The 15,476-nt window shown below is 51.4% G+C and overlaps 1 protein-coding gene across 6 annotated transcripts in view; it reads right to left on the bottom strand.

The window, feature by feature from the left end:
• Positions 1-15,476, bottom strand: part of RBFOX3 (RNA binding fox-1 homolog 3) — a 406,019-nt gene that overhangs the window by 110,555 nt on the left and 279,988 nt on the right. For 5 of the 6 annotated variants that reach the window (XM_073885941.1, XM_073885939.1, XM_073885942.1 and 2 more), the window contains exon 4: positions 10,475-10,514. The exons of the other annotated variant lie outside the window; for it this stretch is intronic. The gene's annotated coding sequence lies outside the window, so the exon portion shown is untranslated. The remainder of the gene's footprint in view (positions 1-10,474; positions 10,515-15,476) is intronic. 6 annotated transcript variants of the gene reach the window in all.

Here is a 15,476-nt window from a genome sequence, read left to right as displayed (position 1 = left end):
CTCCTCTGGGTGAACAGCCCTCATCCCTAAAGCCATTTCCCTGGGGATGACCCCTGAAATGTCCCCCTGGCTCATGGCAGCCACCTCCAAAGTGAACCCAATGTTCCAGGGAGGCTCCATCCGACCAACTTCTACCTCCCATCATCTGGGAATGTGCCTTTACTCATGCAATCCATATAAAATTGGCTTTTGAGGACTGCCACTATACCTAAGGTGACCACACCCTCCAGCATGCCTGGGACACCCCTGGTTTACGCCATGATTAAGAGAAGGGCCCCCAGCTCGGATGATAAGTTACTTGGTTACCAGGACGCACTCAACGTGTCCCCCCAGCAAAGTCATACATTGAAGGCCCACTCCTCTGTGCGCTGGTGTTTGGAGGGGGGCTTTGGGAGGTGATTACAGTTGGATGAGGCCATGGGGGGTGGGGCCCCTGTGATGGGATAAGCACCCTAATCAGAGTCACAAGAGAGCTTGCTTCCTGCCCCGGCTTCCCGCCACGTGAGGGCGCGATGCGAAAACTACCGCCCACGGTCCAGGAGACAGCCCTCACCGGAACCTGACTGTGCCGGTCCCCTGGTCTTGGACTCCAGCCTCTGGAGCTGCAAGGGCCACGTATCTGTTGTTTCAGGCTCCCCAGTCCGAGGACTAAGACAGTCCTCCTAATCACACGAAACTCACCATCAATTAAAACCTCTAAGTCTTCCTCCTCTACACCATCCATTTAGTATTTCTGGACCCAAGAGCAAGATTTTACATTAATTCTCATTAAGTGTAGTTAAATCTCAACTATGCTTCTAGCCAGGAGACCAGGTAATCTATTGCTTAATCCTCCCAGCTCCAGACTGACTAGAATCTGATCACTATGCCTATGATATGCTCACGTAAGTCACCGATAAACATCATCACTAGGATAGGGTTGAGAGCAGAGCCTTGTGGCATACCCCTAAGGACATCTTGGGAGCCAGCATGCTTTGGAGGTAGTCATTCAGACAATTCTGAAAGCACCCAACCATAACGCTATCCAGTCCTTGATTAGAAGACAGGATGGTCAGGCTGGGCCTAATTAAGGAGGTGATCTGTAGGCCAATCTGGAGGAGTGAAAGTCTCTCCTGGGAGAGGGAGCCCAAGGCAGAGGCCCTTTCATGGGATGTGCCTGGCTATTCAGAGAATGGGCAAGGTGGCCCAGGAGCTGGAGTCATGAGAATGAGGGGGAGCTGTAGGAGAGGCGGTCAGAGGAGTGATGGGGCCAGATCACATGAGGTCTTACATGGGAGGGTATTGTGAGGACTTTGCCTTTCTCCAAGAGAATGGGGAGCCATAGGAGGATTTGAGCAGAGGAGGGGCACAGTCCAATTTAGACTTTAAAAGCATCATCATCACCTCCAGTAGCACATTCCTTAAAAAGATGGGGAGGGCCAGGTGTCTAAGGAGGAACACCTCAGGATCACCTCCACTCACCCTGAAGATTTCTTCAGAGCCAGTGCCCACGGAGAAGTGGGGGTGACTTCTTGGCCTGATTAGCAGTCCTCTCCTACCCTTCCGACCTTTATCAAGAGACATGTGGTGTGGCTTTGATGATGCTGGGACGGGGGGACCCTGGATCTGGCATCACTCAGACCTGGGCTCCAATCCCAGCTCTGCTGACTCACTGTGTGGCTTTGAGCAAGTCATCCAACCCCTCTGAGCCTCAGTTTCCTTTTTGGCAAAGTGAGGATAACAACTTTACCTTTCAGGATGGTGACAGGGCTTCAGAGTCACTGAGGTGACAGGCCTGGTGCACAGGGGTGTTTGAGAAACAATCAGCCTTATAGACCCAATCAGGGGAGATCAAGGAAGGGGAGGCAAGGGAGCATATGCACTGTGAAGCAGGAGAAAGAAAACCCCAGACTCTGCCAAGCTGGCGGGGAGGCGCTGGGGCCCGGCCAGCCTCAGGGACCCCCCTCAGCATTCTGCAGTGGCCTCTTGCCTGGCCTGGGCAGGGCAGCTGCAGAATTCTGCAGCAGAGACTCCGCTCCTGCCCTCATTCCTGGGTCCCCCTGCTTCCCTCCCCCGCCAGCTCATCGGCAAGTGTCAGTGAGCTGGCCGGCTGGACTCCCAGCAAGGGAGCCGTGGAGATTTCCTGCTGGTTTTGGCAGAGATCACCCATGCTGTGAGCCGAGTCCCAGCAGAGGAACAGCAGAGTAAGTCCTGCGAGATGGAGCTGCAGGGCAAGGGACTATCTGCAGAGGTGAGCTGGCCCTCCACTTTTGATTGGTTTTCCCTTTGTTCCCACAGACTTGCTGGAGGTGGCCCCAGTGATGGCAGAAACCAAGGACCGCCCCCCCCCCCCACCGCCGCCCCAGGGGGGAATGATTATTTGCTGGAGTATTGGTCTGGTTGGTTCAGCGTATCCCAAGCACTGAGCACAGCACCTGGCGCACAGTAGGTGCTCACGGCACGTGTGCTGACGGGTCCCTGTGCTGCATCAGGCCTGTCCCTTCACAGGAGGATGTGGGACAGGGGCGGGGCCCTGCCTGTAGTCTGCCCACTGGGGTGGAGGGGGAGGGTGGCGTGGAGAAGTCCACTTAAGGAGTTGGCTTAATGACAAATATTTATTACATAATGTAAAACTTTTCAGAAAAACAATTTTTAAGTTGCTTAAAGCGAGTGTACAGTCGCTCCAGGCTCTAGTGTCCGGTGTCTGCCTGCAGCAGTGGGAGGCAGGAGCTGGGTGGGGTGTGACGGCTTAGGAGAGAAGCAAAGTGCCAGCAAGACCCTGACCGGCTGGAGGGGTCCAGGGGGTGGCCCTGGTGCTCGGGGGAGGGTGGAGGGACCGAGAGGCAGAGGGACGAGTGGCCGGGTCCTCTGTGCTGATTCCTCCTCTCCAGCCATCTTGCCAAGGCCAGCAGGGCCCTGAAGTATAACCACCACATTGCCAGGGACCTCTGCTTTGCTGCGTGGTGAGCATACACAGGCGCTGATCTTAGCCATCAGCAGGAATAGAATCCGCCCTCTTCTGGGACCTCCCCCCCCAGAGAGCACCTGCCCTTCCGTCAGCCTCCTCGAGGGCCAACAAGATCACAAGGCATCAGGTGTGGGCAGCCAGGCTGGCCTTCCCCCATCGAGGACGGGTATGCAAGTGCCTGGACCTGCACGGGCCTCTCCCATCATGGCTTCTGTCCTGTGAGGATCATGTCAGGGCCTCGCCATCTCCCTTCCCTCCCCTGGAGAGCTCTCCCCGTGCTCTGCCGGGCACGTGCCTTGGGCAGACCTGTCCACCCTGGAGTAGGGGGGGCGACTGTGAAGTCTGAGAGAGAGATGTGTGTGTCTTGCTCTCTGCACCGTGACCTGCCTCCCGCTTCCAGAAACCAGATGATAAATTACTCTGCCCAAGCAGAACATGCCCGGACAAGCCTCCTTTCCAACTGTAATTAATACCCTGGGGAAAACACAGACTCGGGGTTTTTATACTTTCGCACAAACACGCGCGAGTACACAGACTCTGCTTTCAGTTACCCTCCAATCTCCTCTCAAATATTTAATGTCCCGCTTCTTTTGTGGGTAGCACAAAACCACCCAACTGGATATATCCTGAAATCCAAGGGAGGCATCAGGGACCCTTTCCAGTTCCTGTGACACAGAACGTGGGAAGTCGGGAGCTGACTTTCTGGGCCGTGGTGCTCGTGTGGCTGATGCAATATAGCTTTGGCCTTAGCAGAGTCAGAAAGGGCCATGGGCTTGGGTGAACTCTTTGTGGTCAACTTTTTTGGGCATCTCCCCCTACCCTTTTCTTTCCATCATGGCAGCCTCACTAATGCACTAGTCCAAACAGATGTGTGCATACAGATCAGAGCGCTCCAAACATCAGATATTCCCAAAAAGGCTCTGCAGTTAGTTAGGAACTTTGTAGTCCCGTGAAACTAGACAGCCAATGACCTTGACAATGGAAATGCTTTCTCGAAGGAGAGGAGAACCTTCATGGGCCAGAAGGGGTAGAGTCCTCTGTGTCCCGTGCTGGCCAGTTGGCTTCTCTGGTGTGGCAGGTGAAGCATCTATGAGAAAGGCTCAGACACCGAAGCTCAAGAAATCCATGCTCTCTTACCAGGAGCATCAACTTTGCTCAAGGGAAATTCTCAGCGTGAAAAGAAACCCTGGATAGCCAGGGCTATGGTCTTGCCACAGCCACTTGCATCGGGAGCCTGGGCAGATCATTTGCCCATCCTAAGCCTCAGTTTTCCCATCTATAAGATGGGTCCTTCTGTGAGGGTCAACGTGTTGGATGTGCTGGTGGCTGTCTGAGGTCTTCGGACAAATAAAGGTAAGAGTGTGTCTCTGTCCATGCCTAGATTGGGAGAGGAGGGTGTAGGAATGGGGATTTGGAAGAGCAAATGGCCTTGGCCTCGATAGGCCCTCCTCCCTGCTTGGTTTCTCCAAGGCCCCAAGCCTCTTGGGGTGAGGAGGACACTGTCCACGGTACGCTGTGATGTGCTTACACAGCGAGGCGGTGGGGAGCTGGGGCTGGTGGGGGCTCCAGTTTTCTGACCTCCCCTCCCACTGAGGTACTATTCCCCTCCATATTCATCAAAATATTCCTGAGAAGAGGTTCTGAGAAGAGATTCTGAGAAGGGGTTCTGCACTTTGTAACCATCTTTCAAGAGCTAAGCTCCTGCTACTGCAGATTCCTCCTCATTGAGGAGAAGGCGGCCAATCTCAAGACAAACAAAACAATGGCATTTGTCTCTGTACTCAGACCATGTGTTCCCAGGCCTACAAGCCTCAAATCAGAGCTACAAAGGGGAATGGGGACAAGGGCCAGGAATGCACTTGTGCACCCTCGGGGCTGTGTGTGTGTGTGTGTGTGTGTGCGCGCACGCGCGCGTGCACGCACGTCTCCAGACAGGCCTCCTGGTCACTGTACATGACAGGATCTGTGTTTAAACAGGAAGAAGGTTCCATTTCCAGTCAAGATGGAGAAATAGGGACTGACTTATTCTCCCACCTGGCACAAGAGCAAACAACTCAGGAATGGTTTCAAGACACAGGACAGCAGAAAAGGAAGCACTGAGAGGCGGGAAACCATGGAGGGGAGCCCCCATGGCTCACGGTGTGCAGAGCTTCCAGGCCAAGATGCAGGGACCCCAAGTCAAGTCCAGTGAGCTCCCTGAGCTGAGGAGTCAGGGCTGAGAGTCCGGGGACACCAAGATGGCTGGACTTGTACAACAGAGAACTGGACAAGAGAGAGCTAGAGAGCTGGACGGAGGGAGACCCTGGAAAACCACAGAGGGTCCCAGGAGTGTTCAGCTGAGTCCTGATCACCATGCATTGGAGGAAAAGCCCTGATGCTCAGGAAAGGACCACATGAAAGGATTATGGGAAATGGTGCTCATGCACATGGGGCCAGGAAAAGTGCGTGTCCCCACCTGACTGACTGGAACCCTTCACGGTTCATGGAGCAAAAGGTAGAGTGTTCAGAGGGCCTTGCCTTGGTAGTAGGATTATCTGACCTAGACTAACCATGGCTCAGGCCCATCTAGCAAATCTTAGAGGTAAGATATAAGAGAAGGGGATCAAACTGTATCCAAGTAATTGAACCATGTCCCAGAACAAAACTCAAGAATGTTTATAGGAATAAAAGTAGCCAGCACCCCACGAGGTAGAATTTCAATGTCCAGCATCCAATCAAAGATTACTAGGCATGCAAGAAATGAGGAGAAAAATCAATCCTTTGAAACTGACCCAGAACTGACACACGTTAGAATTAGCAGACAAGGACATTAACACAATTATAACTATATTCCACGTGTTCCAGAAATTAAGTAGAGACATGTAAGATATAAAAAAATGTGCAAATTAAACTTGTAGAAATATAAACTACAACGTCTGAAGTAAAAAAAAAAAAAATACACTGGATGAAATTAATGGCAGATTAAACACTGCAGAAGAAAATATTAGAAGGAACCAGAAAACAGGACACACTTTGTACAGAGGAACAAAGAAGGGAATGACAGCAAGCTTGGAAACCATGGGAGCCAGGAAGGCCCTGAACCTTTGTAGCATTGAAAGAAAAAGCACCTGTCAACTCAGACCTCTACATCCTGCAAAAATGTCTTCCAAAACAAAGTTGAAATAATGACTTTTTCAGACATACAAAAACTGCAAAACTGTATCACCAGTAGATTGGTGCTGTAAGAAATACTGAAGGGAGTCCTTTGGATAGAAGGGAAATGACACCAGATGGAAATATGGATCCACAAAAAGGAATAGAGACCACCAGAAATGGGAGCTATATGGATAAACATAGGAGATTTTTTTCTTATTACTTAAATCTCTTTAAAATACAACTATCTAAGCAAATAAATAAAAATAACATTGTGTTGTAAGGTTTATAACATATGTATATAAGGCCAGGAGGGAGAAACTGAAGTATGATTATACTGCATGTGAAGTGGATTAACATCATTTGAAGGTAGACTGCAACCAGCTTAAAAACCCCATGAGCTCTAAAGCAACCATCAACATAAAAAAACAAAGAGCTATAACTAACAAGTCAAGAATGGAATATAATACGAAATACAATAATTTTAAAAACTCAATTCAAAAGAAAACAAAAAAAAGGGGAAAAGGATATAAAGAAAAATAGGAAAAACAACAACAACAAAAAAAACAGTGAGTGATAGACTTGCATTAAGTTCGAAAATCAACCAATCTAATTCATCAAATTAACAAGCTAAAAAACAAAAAGCATCCAATCATTTCAATAGACACAGGAAAAGAATTTAACAAAATTCAACATCCATTCCTAATAAAAACCAATAAAAACCCTCAGCACACTGGCGATAGATTAGGGATGAAAAGGAATCTATGAAAAACCTACAGCTAACATCGTAATTAATGGTCAAGGAATGACTTTCTCTTTACTGTCAGGAACAAAACAAGGACATCTACTCTCGTAACACTTCTATTTAACAGTGTACTGGAGGTTCTAGCCAGTGGAACAAGGCAACAAAAAAGAATAAAAGACATCCAGATTGGAGAGGAAAAAGGAAAACAGTCTTTGTTCACAAATAACATGATCCTCTGTAGAAAATATGATGAAATCTACAAAAAAATCTACTAGAACTAGTAGGTAAGTTTGGTAAAGATGCAGGGTACAAGATCAATATGCAAAAAATTTAAAAAATTTCTATACACTAGCAACAATCAGAAATTGAAGGAAAAATACCATTTAAAGTGGCATAAAAATAAAAATACTTAGGGTAAGTTTGACAAAAGATGTGCAAGACCCATATCCTGAAAAGTACACATCATTGATGAGAGAAATTAAAGAAGTCTTAAATAAATGAAGATGCATAACTTGTTTATGAGGCAGAAGACTCAGTATTATTAAAATATAAATGATGCCTCAGTTGATCTACAGATTCAGTGCAGTCCTGATCAAAATCCCAGTAGGCTTTTTTCCCCCTACAATTCACATGCTGATCCCAAAATTCATATGGAAATTTAAGGGGCCTGGGCATCTGGGTGGCTCAGTCAGTTAAGCATCTGGCTTCAGCTCAGGTCATGATCCCAGGGTCCTGGGACTGAACCCCACATCAGGCTCCCTGCTCAGCAGGCAGCCTGCTTCTCCTCCCTCTGCCCCTCTCCCCCCGCTCATGCTCTCTCTCCCACTCTGCTCCGTCTCTCTGTCAAAAGATAAATAAAATCCAAAAAAAAAAAGGAAATTTGAGGGGCCTAGAATAGTCAATACAATTTTGAAAAACAAGAACAAAGTTGGAGGGTTAACATTACCTGATTTCAAAACTTGTTATAAAGTTACGATAATCATGAGAGTGGGGTAGGACGTCAAGACAGACTATATATAGATCAATGGAACCAAAAGTGGACCCACACATATATGACAACTGATTTTTGCAAAGGCAATTCAAAGGAGAAAGAACAGTCTTTTGAATAAATAAAACTGAAATCAACACACGGATTCAGTGCAGAAAAATAAACTTCAATCCATACCTTGTACCATACACAAGAAGGAACTCAAGATAAACCAGAGACTGAAATACAAAATCTAACACCCATAAAATGTCTAAAAAAAAGTACAGGAGAAGAAAATCTTTGTGACCTTGGATCAGGCTAAGATTTCTTGGATACAACATCAGAAGTATGATCTATAAAGAACAAATGGATAAACTAGAATTTATCAAAATTTAAAACATTAGTTCTTTAAAAGACACTGTTACAACAGTGGAAAGACAGATGAATTAGGAGGAAATGTCTACAGAGCATGTACCTATAGGGAATTGTACTCAGTATACATAAAGCACTCCCCAAATGCTACAATAAGACAGATACCCAGTAAAAAACAGGCAATGGTTTGAACAGACACTTCACCAAAGATGATGGACGTCAAACAACCCCATGAAAAGATGCTCAGCATCACTCATCATCAGGGAAATGCAAACTAGACCACAATGAGATACCACCCCACGCCTGTCATAATGGCGAAAATCCCCACAGCCAACAACGCCGAGGATTGGAGAGGATGTATAACAGCAACCCCCACACGTGGCTGGTAGGCGTATGACGTGGTGGAACCACTTTGGAAAACAGTTTGACATTTACTTTATGCTCACCAGAAAATCCAGCCATTTCTACCCAAGAGAGAAGGCATGTGTCTCTACAAAGATCTGTGCAGCAATGCTTTCAGCAACCTTATGTGTGATGACCAAAACCTGGAAACGACCTGGCATATTTCCAGGGATGAACGGAGGAACACCCTGTGGTGCCTTCGGAGCACGGAGTACCACTCAGCAATAAAAAGGCATGAACGCACACCGTGACCTGCGTGAGTCTCAGAATACACATGCTTAGTGAGAGAGGCCCACCGACAAAGAAGAGTACATCTGGTATGATGTTAAATGTCTAGAACTCCAGGGAATACAAACCATTCTAGAGCGACAGGATGCAAATCAGCATTTGCCTGGAAGGGGGCCTGGAGGGCACAGAGGAAGAGACGAAGGGCCCAAGGAAACTTCTGGGGGTGATGGATACGTCCAGCATCTGGACTGTAACAATGACGTCATGGGCATAAACGTGTCAAAACTTATCAAATTGCACACTCTATAATACGCATAGTTGATTGTATGTGCATACCTCGGTAAAGCCGTTTAAAAAACAAACGTGCAAGAATCTGAGCTTGCAAGCCAGACAAATCACATCATCCCTTAGAGGGTGGAGGCCTTAACCTACAAACAGATTCACCCGAGGCCTCCTTTGGTCGCTTCCCCGGAAAATTAGACTCTGTTTACAAAATGGCACATATCAAGGAGGCTGCCTTGCAAGGGCAGACCGTTTTGATGAACGTGAGGCTGATGCGGTACACCCTCTCTTCATCTCCTCCCACTTAGAACTGAATTGAACAATGACAGACAGGACAGCCACTCCCAGGGCACCCTGTCATGCACAGGAAGAGGAGACCTGAGCTCTGCTTCGCTGTCCCCATCCCACCAGTGAGTGGAGCTTGAGCTGCCCCCTCCCCGAACCCATGTGGCCCCGCGGTGACCGACTTCCTGGACAGAGCTCCCTAGCCGTTTGGGCAATGCCCACTTTTGAGGCACGGGTGTGCCTGGGGCAAAAACAATACAAAAGAGGTCACCAAAAGAAATCTCCAGTGTTTGGCTCAGGAGGACATCAGACTCTGCCGCCTGACAGCTTCACATTGCGCTTCTGATCTGTGGACAACTCTTGGCTGTCCTTGTGCACAAGGCCTGAGAGCCAGGAGCCCGGGAGCGGAAGCCGGCTGGGGGCCCAGGGTTAAAAATACATGGCAAACCTGCATTTTCTCATTTGTTCACAACAAACATACATTACTTCTATGACAAAATTTTCCCCCAAAGTAAAATTTGCAAGTGAATTTGCAGAGGGGATCGGCGGCAGGCGGGTGATGAAGGCTTGGCTGCGAGGAGCACGTGGACCGAGGGCTGGGGTCAGGAGGGTCCAGTGCGCCCCCATGAGGGTGACCACTGGGAAACTGAGCCCATTCCACAGCCTACCCCCGAGGAGACCAGGCCAGGCGGGGACACGGACACCGGGTTCTGAAGGCCTCACAGTCCGAGAGACATGCAGCTGCGGGCCGAGTGGGGGGCGCGGGGGGCGGGTGGGGAGGGGCTGCTTCTCTGGCTGGTGGGAGTTGTTAAGCAACGTTGCTCATGAACGCATTCCTGTGCTCTCCTTTCCCTCCTGGCTCCTCTGGCCCCCAGTCCTGCCTTCCCCGCACAGCTGGGGCTGGTGCTTTGGGGGACAAGAGAGATGTCATCGACGACGAGGTGCTAAACAAGCCAAACCCTCCATCCTCTGCCCCCAAGCCGCCCCCCGCCCCCACAGCGAGCAGGAAGCCCCAGAAACCCCCGGCATTCATCGTCAGCAGCTCCCAATATGTTCAACATGCTCACATCTGTCAAAAACTATTCAGGAAAAAAAAAAGAGAAAGTCTTTATACCTTTTATTCAGCCAATTTTTCCCGAGGCACTGTGGGCTCTCTAAGAAAAGAAGAAGAGAGAGGAGAGAGAATTACAATCAATGTTGCCACCGCGCATCTGGTTGCTGGCTGCTATTTGCTCACTGACTAGTCAAGTCTGGAGGAGCAGGGAGCGTTGCCTCCCCCGGAGCCAAGGAGACTGGCCCGGAGAAGCCCGTCCCCGTCTGCACCTGGAGCGTGGCTGGGAGCCCACGTTCCGTTTAACAAAGACAAAGGAAAACAGGACACCGTGGGCCTGCGGTCCAGATTTTCCTAATGCATCGTCTCTGTCATTGGGATATTCTGTTTTCTCTCTCTCTCCCGTTGGCCCCAAACTCAGAGTGACCCCTTTCTTCTTCTTCTTCCCCACCCCACCTGGTTCTGAGGTTACCCACACATGGAGACTTTGCAGACTATGAATGGCGGCATTTAATCCCAACCTGGGCCCTGCCCCGTCAGTCGGCATGGATTTATGCCCGCCTCCCAAGGGTCACTCTGTATGGGGTCATGGCATGTAGATCGATTTTAATATTAGTCAAAGCTTAACATGAAGAAAAGCAGACGGGCTACTCTTGCTTAAAGAGAAGTAAGAGAATCCTAATCCGACAAACACATGATTTCCTGCCCCTTCCTCCGAGGGCCCTTCAGAGACTAGAAACAAGGGGTGTGTGCGTGTGGGCACGTGTGCGTCATGTGCTTTTTTCTGGACTTAAATGTTCCTTATTTATGTTAATAACGTTTCAGAATTTTTTTTTAAGATTTTTATTTTTAAGTAATCTCTACACCAAACGTGGGGCTTGAACTCACAACCCCGAGATCAAGAGTCAGTAACATGCTCCACCGACTGAGCCAGCCGGGCGCCCCTAATGTTTCATAATTTTATGTGCACATATTGCGCACATCTTTTTTAATTGTGGCAAAATTTACCATTTGAACCATTGTCAAGTGTACAATTCAGTGGCATTAAGTCCAGTCACATTGCTGTGCAACCACCGTCTGGTTCTAGAACTTTCCATCACCCCAAAAGAAAACTGCACACTCATTAAGCAGCCCCTCCCTCTTCCCCTCTCCCCACTGTGTGCATGTGTTTTAAACTTATCATAAACAGGATAAAAGCAAGCGAAAAGCCTCTGGAATCCAAAGGCAATCAGAGTGGGCCTCTTTCTTGAGATGGATTAACAGCACGGTCATTACCACCATCAACATCGCCACAAAGAGCAGGTTGCCCCTGTCATGTGCTTTGCACGTTCTATGCACCAGGCCCTTGACAACTATTGCCTCATTCGGCCCTTGTAACCCTAAGGAGCGTGCGCCAACTTCTGTCCCCCTTTTTCAGATGAGAATACGCACAGATTTGGCTAAGCAGTGGTGCCCCCAGTTGTGGGGACACCTGGCTCCCTGGCAGGTCCCCCCCCCCCCCCCCGTCACCCCCTGGTGGACAGCACCCTTCTCCGCAGGAAAGGAGCATTTAACTGCGTAGAGCCTGCCCTGCATGCTGTCGGAGTTTGTGCGAATCACAGTGGCTGCATTTCCCAATCTCCCCTCCCCGGCCCGCCCTGCACCCCCCTCACCCCCTGGGCTGCAGCAGAGCGGGCTGTGGGCCACGGCGCGGGGCGATCTTTTATGACGCAGTGGGGAGGCCCTCATTGAGGTGGCCTGCCGCAGCCTGTTTGTTGATCGGCAGTTTCCCTCTCCAGCAAAAAGGCAAGAACAACTTCTGGCACGTTTCCACGGGCGGCTCACAGAGCGACTGTGAGGAGGGGCAGATGGGAGGGGAAGGCCCCGCCAGATGAGGAAGGCGCCGTCACACAATGAGATGGATTGAATCAATCAACTCGCATCAACCGCCGCTTTCAGTTGATTTGGGGGTTTTCTTATTGTTGACTTTTTTCTTGGTTTCTTAAAGTCAGTTTTCCTCCCAATTCAATTCAATTTAGTTCCATTTAATTCAATCCATCCAGCCCTGGTGAGCAAACAGCCCAGAGTGCACAGCTCGGGAGCTGGGTGAGACGAGTCCGCTCCTCGGCCCTGCGGGAGGCTCTATCAGGGCTAGCCTGGGGGTTTGGGGTAGAGCGCTGCTCCGGCCCTGCCCTGCGCCCCTCCCTCCCGCTCCCACGTCTTCCTCCGCATCCTCTGTTCTCCAGGCTCTGTGCCCAAGCTGCAAATCTCCTGCAAGTGCCGGGGACGCTCTGGAATTCCCAGCCAGGCAACATCAGCGCAGGTCAGAGCTGGTAAGGCATCCCCATCCCTACCCGCCTGTCCTGATCTCCAGCCACCCCTAACAGCCTTGGAGTTCCCCAAAATGTCCCCCATTGTCACCAGCGTCCTCATTTGGGCAGAGCGAAAATATCTGGTATGAATACCAGTGTTACACCTGCTTGGTCCCTGTCCAGAGACTCAGAGGCTGGGACCCGTGTCCATCTCCAAAGAGCCTCTGTGTTTCCAAAAATCCAGAACCAGAGGGATATCTGGAAGGCCTGCTGAGCCTAATGCCTCCACCATTCGTGGCCCACGAGGGTCCAGCCTGTTTTCCCAGCACTTCAGGCCAAGAGTTCCCCTGGCCCCTCCTTGTCCTCTGTCGGGGTATGGAATCCCCGGGGGTAATGGGGCTCTCGCCCACACCTCATTTTGTGGAAGAGAAGCAGCTCCCGTTTGGACCCACTCCTGCTGTGGCCCGGCCACCCTCCAGGTGTGAGCCAGACAAGGACAGGCTGCCCCAGGTGGGGCCTGCCTTGCATTTCTGGTATGAACATTGGCATCCCACTGTCTTCTACTCCACCATGTCGCTGACCCCGCCCCACCACCTGCGCTCGGGGCGAGGGAGGGAGAGGGAGCGAGGCGCCTGGGGCCCTGCTGATGACACCCCAGGACAAGCTCGTGGGTTGGGAAATATGGAGCCGATTCTCAGCCTCACTGTTAGCAAACACTGCTCTCCGCTGCTCAGCAGGATAATCAATTATGGTGATTTTTGCCTGGCTGATCAGGTTTCTAGAGGGACACAGCTCATTAGGCCAGGGGTGCTGACTTCCCCAAGTGCGCTTGTGGAAAGAGCCTTCGGCGAAGTCCAAACAGAGCAAGGCGCAACGACTGAGCTCAGAGGGTCTTCACCCAGCCCACCCCCATCGCAACAGCCTCCATGCAAAGTCTGTGGAGCCACGAGAGGGCGGTGACTCAGCTTGGGGGGCCCTGGTGGGCGTGGACTCATGCAGAGTGGGGCTGCTCTCCACCTGCAGGGGTGGGAACTCCCTTGGTCCAGCTCGGCCGCCTCCCACACTTGACCTCACACCCTACGTGCAGAGCCCGGCACGCGGCTGCCCCACAGAGGAGGCAGTGCATGTTGGCTGAATGAATGAAGGAACCAGACAGTGAGCGTTTGCCTCCAGGGACCTGAACTGCACTACTGTCGAAGAAAGGATCGGGTCCTTCTAAAGTGCTCTTTGCTCCTGGGGATCCCCGTTGTAGATGTGACTCACCACCCCCCCGCCATGGAGACCATCTCCCCATCTCCCTGCCTGCTTGCTTCTGCTTTACACCTGCGCCCACCAGCTCCCAGCACGCGGCCGAACCCGTGGCCTCGGTCTAGGCCCCTGCATGCTGACCCCGCGTGGGCTCTCCTTTGCAAATCTCCTCCTCAAGAGCACTTGCTCCTTCCTCTCTCGACTCAGCTCCATCCAGATGACCCAGGGGACCCCGGTGACCCTGCTTCCTTCTGTCCATAAAACGTTCTGTCCTCCAGAGATTAAACTGCTGCCCACCTGTCTGGCCTTCATCATGCCAAGAACACATGTCCACGAGTAAGACCAGTTTTTAGTGTGGATAATGCCAAACAATTGGCCAGAAAACCTCTCCTAAGTTTGTAGCACAGACCCTTCCCTCATGACGGCTCCCTGCTAGCTGCCGCCGTGGCACCCCAGGTGGACACAGACTCACCCCGCCGTGGGCAGGAATGGAGAGAGCTGGACAAAGCAGAACAAGTATTCGTGGCGGGTTGTGACTTGTGTTTGCTGAGGGGCCTCTCTCGTCACCGTCTTGGCTCTGATTTACTGAGCAACTCTGATGTGCCAGACACTGAGGGTGCGTGGCAAACCCCACGGCAGTCCCACGAGGCAGGCGTTATTGACCGTGATGTCCGGGGGAGAGAAGAAGCCGTCGTCACACGTGCATCCTGCTCTGAGCCTCCCGCAAGAATAAACGAGTCAGCTACAGTGCACGGCTCTAGGGCGAAGGGGAAGCAGCCTCTCCTTGCAGTGAGGTCCAGGAGGGCAATGCTGGCAGACGCTGAAGGGGTAGGCACATGGCCGGAGACCACAGACCCATTTTTGCAGGAGGAGGCTCGGGTGTCTGGAGCAGGGAGAGGGAGTCTTCCTGCGCAGACACAGGGTCCTCATCTGCTGGGCTGCCGTAACAAAGTGCCCCAGCCTGGGTGGCTTGAACGGGGCCAGAGGCAGGAGGCCCAAGGTCAGGGTGCCGGCAGACGGGCGTCCCGGGAAGAGCCCGCTTCCTGTCTTCCCACTGACCTCATAGGGCAGGCACAGAGTGAGCTCTCGTGTCTCCTCCTCCAAGGACCTTAATCCCATCACAGACGCCGCCCTCACCACCTCAGCTAAGGCCCCCCAACACCATCACAGTGGGGGTTAGGATGTCGGCCTGGGCATCTGGGGGACACACTCAGTCAGTCCGGGCACCCAGAGGGCCAGCGCACATGCTGGGCTTTGCTCCGTCTGCGTTTCCCCGAGTGTGAGTGCTGGCTCTTGGGGACAGTCAAGGCAGATTTTCTTTGGCAGTGCCAGGAAGGGCCTTGGGGGCCCCCTGCCCACCTAGGTGGTGGCCCTGCCCCCTGGGGGAGGGGCAGGGCCATGTTGGGGGGCTTGGGGTGGCTGTACGAGGTCTGCCCGCCCGCTGGTGCTCCTGCCATCTCACCTGGGATTTTGTTAAATGGCCTGTTTCGTGCTCTAAGGGGAATTGGAGGTGAAGGGCGCAATTT

This window comes from Callorhinus ursinus, unplaced genomic scaffold (genome assembly GCF_003265705.2).
Source record: "Callorhinus ursinus isolate GAN/ISIS: 27379988/994484 unplaced genomic scaffold, GSC_fseal_2.0 scaffold68, whole genome shotgun sequence".
NCBI classification, from domain to species: domain Eukaryota; kingdom Metazoa; phylum Chordata; class Mammalia; order Carnivora; family Otariidae; genus Callorhinus; species Callorhinus ursinus.
This window is presented reverse-complemented; position numbering and strand designations above follow the sequence as displayed.